This window comes from Pagrus pagrus (genome assembly GCF_965226575.1).
Source record: "Pagrus pagrus genome assembly, chromosome: 1".
Classification (NCBI taxonomy): domain Eukaryota; kingdom Metazoa; phylum Chordata; class Actinopteri; order Spariformes; family Sparidae; genus Pagrus; species Pagrus pagrus.
Genome location: NC_140185.1, coordinates 26,702,148 through 26,711,708, shown reverse-complemented (window position 1 = coordinate 26,711,708; position 9,561 = coordinate 26,702,148).

The following is a 9,561-nucleotide window of genomic DNA, read 5'->3' as shown; positions in this document are numbered from 1 at the left end:
GTTTCTTTCATATAATCTTTTTTTCCCCCAAAATAAGCAGCTCGCCATTTGAAATTCAGGTAACGTGTTAAACTCAATACAACAGGATAATTAATAGCTATAAAAGATGGAGAAAATCTGTCTCATTTGCTTTGATTACTGTGAAATGTAATAGTTTTAGGCGGTGAGAGTTCAGTACCGTCTTTCTCTCCATCCATCATAATGTGGCAGCAACTTTCCAAAGCCACTAGATGGCAACCAATCATAGGCGATGCTCCGACTCTCTCTCTTTCGATTTCTTACCAGAAGTTGTCCCTTTAGAGCCATAATCTTTATAAAAAAGAAGAAGAAGAGAACGCTTTAATTTATATCAACCACCAGGCTCACACTCTGTTCCATAAAAGCTTTTAGCAGGCGCTGAGCTGATGTGTCAGGTGGGTGTGGCAGGCTCATCAGCCCTGACATTTAAGTGCAGTAGTGCTCAGAGCAAAAGGGATTGGAGGATATGAGTAGATACAGATGACAAGCCCCCCTGCGAAGATGATTGCAGTGGAGTGACAAGAGGAGACCAAACAACAGATAGAGGAAGAAGAAGGTGTCAGGAGGGGAGAGATGAAAGGCAAAAGAAAGAAAAAGAGCTTCGGGAAACAATAACTCAACCCAACAATTACAGCTTTGTCAGAATTTAGATTATCTTCCATAAAGGGAGAACTTCAAAATTACAACTCTTTAGGTTCTTTATATTTTAAAGTTAATATCATCACACTAATCATTTAATCTTACTTTGGTGTGCAATCAAATAGTTTTAGTGTCAGGTTCTGGTGCTTAGTGTTCCTTAAAAGTCAGCACATACGAGTGAAATTGATGAAAATATTGAGTAGGAAACTTGGTTTGCACCTGGCCAACCTTTAACTGGAAAGCCAGTGATCAGGTCGCTGTAATATCAAACTGCCAAAGTGTCCTTAAGCAAGTTACTGATTACTTACCCTCTCTGGAGATGCTGTTTTGTAACAGGTCTGCAGAGAAAACAAAAAATCATCAGATCAAATGAAGAAATGTTTGGCAGAGCTCTAAAGACTCCTGTTTGTAGGCAGTTATCTTGGTGATAAGCTGACGGTGAGTGCAAGAAGTTGTGCATTCATCAATTTTTATGTGCTGAGAGACAAAAATATTGTCTTCACTGTAGCATAAAATATGTATAATAATGTTGAAAATTCAGGACAAGGTGTTGAGCACTAACAACGGCATCCAAAATACAGGAGAAATGGGAACTGTTGATGCCAGTAGGTAAAAGAAAGCTTTGCCCCAGAGGTGAATACAAAGATGTCACGTTATATTTTGCAGAATTAAAGACTGTGGAAGTCTCATTTTACGACATTTGCACATTATATCTGTATTTATCTTTGGTTTTTTTGGGGGGGGGGTTTTCCCTTAGATGACATTTTTATATTTCAAATGACCTTTTGGTAACACTTTATAATAACCATCATTAATAAAAAAGTATACTTATATTTAATTAAACTTTAGTAAATAGTTATTTCACTGTTAACAAACAATGAAATGCTTAATAAACCATTGATTAAGTCATTTTAAAGGTTTATTCATAATGTATATAGATGAACTACACAGTATTCATGAACCATTTACAAAGTATTAGTCATTCATTCATTCATTCAAACATTAGTTTAAGTCTCTGGGAATCAATGGAGGGAGGCCTTTTTCAACGATGCCGAGCGTGAACAGGGACATCAAGCAAACAAACAGAAAAGAAACCAGATTAAAATAAAAATGCAAACATACTACTACAACAACAACAACAGTGTCAATTACAACAATTACAAGCTGGTAGCGGATGATTATTTAATAAGTTATACAGGAGAGACTGCAGTAAAAGCAGTCCCGGAAGAAGAAGCCAATCACCGGAGCAAGTTAGAAATCGACCGGGGCTCCAACGTAACATGGATGTAATATATAATGGTAACTTTCGAATCAGAGCATTAAATAAAAACAGACAAGTGATTATTACGTCTCTCTGACAGAGAAGGCCAACCAACCTTATCTTAGAGGACGCAGTGATGAGTACTGTAGCTGACATCAGTAATAAATCTCAGGGCTAAGTGGTAGACTGAGTCTTAGGGCTTAAGTGTGGAGGACAGCATGTCTGTAAATTATGTCACCATAGAAATGTTGAACAATCTGTTTCCTACAGAAGAAAGGTAAGTTGGCTTTATTTCTAAAGAAAAAAACCTTTCTTTTTTGAGGCAGTTTACAAACTAGATTACTGATTTAGCATTTAAAAGTAAATTTGTCATCAAGCCAGATGTCAAGATACGATTATAAACATCAGTTGCAACTTTACAGTAAACAGCTGACAATGGCTTGAATTTTTTTTTTTTAAATGTTCGTTAACAGTGAATAAACTATTAACTGAAGTTCAATTAACTATACATTTACCATGTATTCATCATGGTTATTGTGTCAACAACCTTTTTTGTCAACACAGATGAGAAATGATTTTCAATGTTGCTTTTTCATTTATGGGCAAAACAACGGCATTAGACGTATAGGCAGAGAGCAGAGCCATCTAGTGGGAAAGCCATTTCCAATTTAATATTTTCTCCAGACATATTGGCTAAAGTAAAGATGGATGCAAATGAACCATGAGGAACAGGTGATATTAAAATTCAAACTCTCTCTTGTGTATCTGTTTCTGTTCCTCTTCTGCTCAACATTTCTCTTCCGTCACAAAACAGAGTTCACAAGACAAGTGACATACACACTGTGACAGGGACGGAGATCCCACCACCTATGGCACTGGGTGTGCGCACACACACACACACACACACATGCACGCACGCGCACACACACACACACACACACACACACACACACACACACATGCGCACACGCGCAAACACACACACACACACACACACACACACACACACAGACACCCTGTGGCACTACAGCTAGACCTGCCACTCGGACGTTCAGCGAATCAGACGGACAAATCTCTAACAGACGGCTCCTGACAAAGAGATTATCACCGTGACAGGAGAAGTGTGTGCAGCTGTGGGTGGTGGAGTTTACAGCGGGGAGGTGGGGGTGGGGGGGGCGAACTCTTTGTACATTCACACATTTGGCTCCTCTCTCTCACCATACCAGTGTTTGGAAGTCAAAGTCAAACTTACTTCAGTCTGTACAAGATATCGTGTTGATGCGCTGACACTGTCCATCATGTGTACGTGTGAGAGTGGTGTATGGAAAAAAACATGACAGGGAGGTGATGTACTTTAAAGGAAGATGACAGGTGGAAAACTTGAGGAACACATGTGTAACTAGAGGATGTTGTGAGTTCAGAATAAGACATCTGAGACATGAGGGAGGTTATTCTCGACATACGCATGCAGACAAGCCAAATTCATTTTTATGGATTAGACTGAACCTTCAACGGACAGATTGTACATATCAAAGCCAGTTTAGTCCAAGACAACAGTTCATCACAGCTCTCCTTACCAACAGTTAGTAAGGATCATATCAAACATCTACATAAAGTATGCAGAGCCTAAAAGGTGCTCTATGGACTTTGCATCCCAGTGCATCGTCATACGTGTGCAAATTAAAAAATTGCAGTGCTACGAGTATTTAAATCGTGTAAAGAGAGGTCCCCTTTCTGTCATTCACTTTTTCCTTCACCTACACATCCCTGCAAAAAGGACATGTGAGCAATATACTGTATATCCAACACACGGACAATCTTTATAAGATATCAGTGCTCACTAAGCTACATTGCTTCCTTGCAAACTCCTCAGGACTTCATAAAGACAGGAACAATCAGGTTTTTTACTTTGTTTCCTGCAGCTGCTGCGAGACATCTTTGACTGTTTGTAAATACATACCAGCTAGTGGAAATGGTAATTTAGTAATAGTGACTTCAGTAGCACTTCACCCTGTACGGTGTAATTCTTCCAAATTCACAGAGTAATTATTTGCCTACCAATATGTACCAGTAGGTACAAGGGAACAAGATGTGATCCTTGGTAATAAGAGTGCAACAGTTTAAAAAGAATCTTTGGAAGTTTTGATTTCAGGATACCCATTTTAAGATGAACATGGTCACCCTCGAGAGCTGCACACAGGTAATAAACAAGCGTCCACCTTTGACGTTTGCTGGTGAAGTGAGTGGCAGCTGAGATTGGAGCTGTTGTGAAAGGACGCTGTAGAGATGTTAGCAGAACTGATGCCAAAACCACAGACAAACATCTAAGTTTTACATGCACGTTGAAATAGTTTTAATATAGTTTAGTTCTAGGAGCGATTCCCTGACATCACTTCCCTTGTACCTACATGTAAGCCTATCTATTGGTTATTACTTACTGAACTGATACAACAAAAATGTAACTGGTAATTGGGAGGAATTATGCTGTACATCGCAGGCCATAAAGTGTTACCATGACTTCTAATAGTCAAAACAAAAGCAAGTGAAAAAAACATCTTCATCACCTTGACCCAGACTGCTCAGATTTAGAAAAAAATGATGCAAATAAATTAAATACAAGCAAATTTAAAGAAGTATACATGGCACAATTGTGTATGGAGTTGCACCTCTGCACCTCCTTGTTTTTGTGTGCCTTTTTCTATGAGCGATAAAGAGTGAGATGAAAGAAAACTGACATAATGAGCAAATATACAGACAATAACAGAACACAGTTACAATGGGGTTTGATGAGAGCGGCTAGGGTGTGTGTGTGTGTGTGTGTGTGTGTGTGTGTGTGTGTGTGTGTGTGTGTGTGTGTGTGTTTGTGGTATGTTTGATCAAAAGGTAGTGACATGTAATAAATAAAGTGCTTTTCTGCGACGCAGGCAGTATGCGTTGTCAAACTGGTAAATGCGTATCCAGATTTTTGTGCGTTTTCTTCAGTTACACATTTTTTAAAATATTGTCAAATTGCTGCAGATGTTTTCTTCAAGTGTTTTATTTACAACTGCTCCTCAAAATGAGATGTTTTACAGCTATCATGGGACCGACAAAATCAAGAGATAAAACCAAGAAAGAGAAGATGACAGAAGTAACCAATCTGTTTCACTGTGACTCTTTATAAATAACCATTTAACTGTGCAAATTTGTAAATCTGCAAGAACAAATAAGTTCAGAATTATCTTTATTACATTAATAATTTATAATCACAAAATATTTTAGCAGCAGTGCCACCGACAAGATTCGCTCTAATTGCATAAAGGTACCAAGCAGCCTCTGTGGATGAAATGCTTGATGGGACACAGTTTGATATTTCCTGACACAGTTTTGAACCACAAATTGCTGCAATAATGGTGATATAATCATGTAATCCAAACACAAATACACTCACAAGTCAAAGGTGGCAGTGGAGGATAAGTGAAGCTCTGCAGAAAGTCAATTAATCTTTTCAGCGGTCCCCCTTCCCTCCACCCTGCTTAAAAGCTTCATTTACCTCCTATGGAGAAGAGATAGAAACACCATTAGTGAGATGATGGCAGGACTGGAAAGGGGAAAGGAGAATCTCACAGTTGGATGAGCTGAAACAGTATAGGCCCCCATCTCCTCAAAAAGTGTGTGTGCGCGAAAAAGGCGAGAGCATCTTCTGCATGGGTGAGCTCAATTAGTTTCTATCTTGATTATCAAAAGGTAGCGGTGGTGTACAACTTTTAAGGCGGAAGTGTGCCTCAGATCCTCGGGGTGGCGATGAGTGGGCTGACCTGCAGAGTCGAGCAAGAGTTGGACTGATAACAGGGGAGACGTCGCTGAGGGGTTTTCTGCTGCACAGAGGTGCTACCGAGGCGTACATTAGGGGATAAGACCCCAACCATCATTTCCATATCCAAGCTGATGTCTGTGTGCATCTCTGTGTGTGTGTGTGTGTCACATGGGACCCCAGCTGGATAAATGACATTCATGTGTGTTTACATGCACGCGTTTGGGTGTGTGAAATGCCACTGAGCATATAGGCTCTGCTTCACTGAGCTCGGCTGGCTACTGGAGCACAATTGGGGGTCTCTCTGTGTGAAAGAGGTCAGAACACACACACACAGACACACAGACACACAGACACACACACACACACACACACACACACACACACACACAGAGGCACAAACACAAATAAGGAAGTTTGGCTGAATACTCAAGACCCCGATAATCAAACAGTATGCAAATCAGCGAGAACAAACAATCCCCACACGAGTGTCTGAACTGGAATAAGTCACACAGTATGGATGCTATTCAAAGTCATGTCACATGTATTGTTGCGTTATTCTGTATATTTCTTGACATTTCATTTCAAGCCTCCTGAGTTTTAAAGTTATGTCAGTCAAGGTGTAACGCGCTCCCTCGTCTCCCTGCTGATCTTCATCACTGTAAGTCTGATCTTGCTGCTAAAGGAAGGTCAAGTTGAAGCGGAAACACCCCGGGCTGAAGACATGAAGGGGTAGCTACAGGCGGGAAGCTCACTCTCCATCGTCTTAATTACGAGGAGCTGTCGACCCCGAGCCTATAACACGCATGCCGTTCAATATATGCTCTATCACAAGATTCGTGCAGCTCTGACTCCTCCAGGCGACAACAGGCCTCAGGCTGACATCAGGACTGTCAAGTTATCGCCAAAGGACTAGCTTCTCTTTGTGAGAATATAACTCTACATCTCCTGCCATGTGAAAGCATCTGTGTGCCTGTTTGCACTAGCCTAGTGTGTAAACAAATGTTTTGTCCCAGTTAACTAGGTCCCAGTCGGACCAAACCTATTTGGCAATGGTCCGCTGATGCTGGTGTGCATGCATTTGTGTTGCAGCGATATATAGAAAATGCGGGCATATGTGTGTGTTGTGAAAGTGGCAGCCAGGGGGATAGCATGCTGCTGCTGCTGACACTGGGCCTGTCTGCCTGGTGTGCCCCTTTCTGCACCAGTAGAGCTGGCACTGCCTCCTGCCTCTGCCCAGCCGATCCACAGCGCGCCAGCTGGGCGCTACCAGGAGAGGCCCTGCAGAGAGAGGACGCAGGTCAGCCGTGACAGAGGGATTCAGAGAGAGAGAGAGAGAGAGAGAGAGAGGTGTGGAGTAAAGTGGAAAGGTTTAGATACAGAGCAGGGATGCGAACAGACTGGCAGAGGGAAGTTATGGAGGGATTTAATGCAATGGACAGAGAGATGGTGTGAAGGTAAAGAAATCTATCAGAAAAGGAGGGCTGCAGTTACAAGGCAGCCTGGTGAGATAAGCCCTCATTTTTATACTTAGTGGAATCATTCTAAACAACTCTTTCTTACATTGCACCTGTATTTTAATTGGTAACCCACTGTAAATACACTACGCAGCAAATGTGATTAGAGAGTGAATTAATTGTACAAGAGCAGCACTTTGTGATGAAAAGTGGAGGGGACATAAGGGTCCAGATGAAAAAAATGTTTTTTTAAAAATGGTCCTCAACATATACGATTTTAGGCAATGTAATGAAGGGATCGTATATTATAGTAAATAATTCCAGTAGGGGAAAAAAAGCAAAATGGTGCATTAAAGTTTAATCTTTCTTGTAAGTTAACTTTTCTTAGTGTAAGCCATTTTTAAGCACTTTTTCATACTAATTATGCCTTTAAAAAGTGATGGGGACAAAAGTGTAGATGGCACCTTTGCAATTATAGCAAAAGAAGCAAATGCTGAGGTATCCCAGCTGAGGAATTTTAAAAATGTATGATCGAGTGCTCTACCTTCCTTGCTTCTGTTTCAACTGCAGAGAATCAGGGTACATCTAAAAAAAAAACTGTTTTACCTCCACGGGAAACTTATTTAAGGAATTACTTCACATATACTGACAATACTTACCAGCAAAAATCAGAGGATTTGCACCTATTAGCTTCCATTACTTTACATTTACAAGTTTAATTGTACGATTTTAATGATGAATTTTCACAAAACATTATCTAAACATCTCTAAGTACACTATAATCCACTGAGTGGTAGTTTGCCAAATTGGTAAATTGAAGTCAAATTTTTGCATATGTGACTACTGTACACACACACACACACACACACACACACACACACACACACAAGCACACACAGATGTTCCTACACGGATCACTGGATGCATTAAATTGGGTAAGTAAAAAGAAGAAAGAGTAGATTAAACATGACCTAAACATGACTATTACACGAAAGTGAGGAACATTTTGTTTTGTTGTTATGAAGTCATTTATTCATTTGTCTATTTAAATGAAGTAACATTTCTTATGTGAACCTGTAATAGACACATCAGCTTGCTCTATCTTGATGTACATGGATTGAGCAATAAGTGAGCTGGATTTGGTCCCTGAGAAAGATGTTTTGCATTGTGGGAAAATATTGTGATGAATATTGATTTTTAACTCAAAAACAATAAGAAAAGTAAGACACATGAGCTTTTTTTTTTAGGTTGGCAAAACCTCAAGAGGAGTCTGGTTCTGTGTTCCTCTTCTTCATGTGTAAAGAACACCTTCTGCAATGTACAGTGATTAGGGGAATTAGAGACCTTCTTTAGGAAATCACAGCGTGCGCCCTCCTCCAGGATGTACTGTTTTAGCAAAGTACAATGTCAGACATTGTTGCTGGCCTGTGTGACACACAGTGCTCCTCTGAGATCACAGATTAGGAGAGCGTAAAGTCATGTATTAAAATTGCCAATTTACTGTGATTACATATTGCATAGGTAAGAGGAAGCGAGTGAAGCTCTTTAGCTTTATCAAAAAGGTTTAACAAACACTGCCAGATGCAGTAGAATCACATAAGCGTCAACCACTTCCAGGATGGTGTGCCATTCAATCTCTTGTGTTCCTTTTACAATCTATTCAGTCTCAGATGAGGGGTGTTCAGTTGGTTGCAATCTATGTAATAAGTAAGTAATTAGCACCTACTTCCCATGAAATTTGCAGACCTGTAAAATGAAGTGTTACCCAGTCTGCAACTTCACTGCTAGATGCCACAAAAATCCTAGACAGTGGACCTTTAACAACATCTCTTAAAAGTCAGTATAGTGTACCTGACTGCAATCATGTGTGGGGGACCACAGCTAAAGAGGCACACACTTCCAACGCAGCCACTCACAATTATATATTATATTATATTATCCACTATCACAAGACAATAGCTCACACTGATCAAATCAAATCAATTTTCACAAATATTACAGTTTGACTTTGATTAAGTTTTGCTTAATTGACTGAGGTTAAGAAAAGGGTTGCACGAGTATCTTATTGAACCAAGTAGGCCTGATTTATAGGAAATGTGTTTTTGTCTTTTTCTCAGCCCTCTACTGAATTATTTCAAAGTTGCATAGCAATATTTGGTTTTTGGATGTATAACTGTTTTTTCCGTATTCTTGTTTTTGTTGGCATTGACGTTCCACTTTTTAAATGATTCAACCAAAAAGGATGTTTTGAAGGGTCAAGTAATGAACCAAACTTAAAAAATGTGAGAATGAACTATCAAAGGAGGACAAAAAAAGACACTAAGCAGGAGGGAGTGTAGCTTAACGATCCTGATGTGGATTTAGACACTTTGGTCCCTCTGGTCACTCTACAA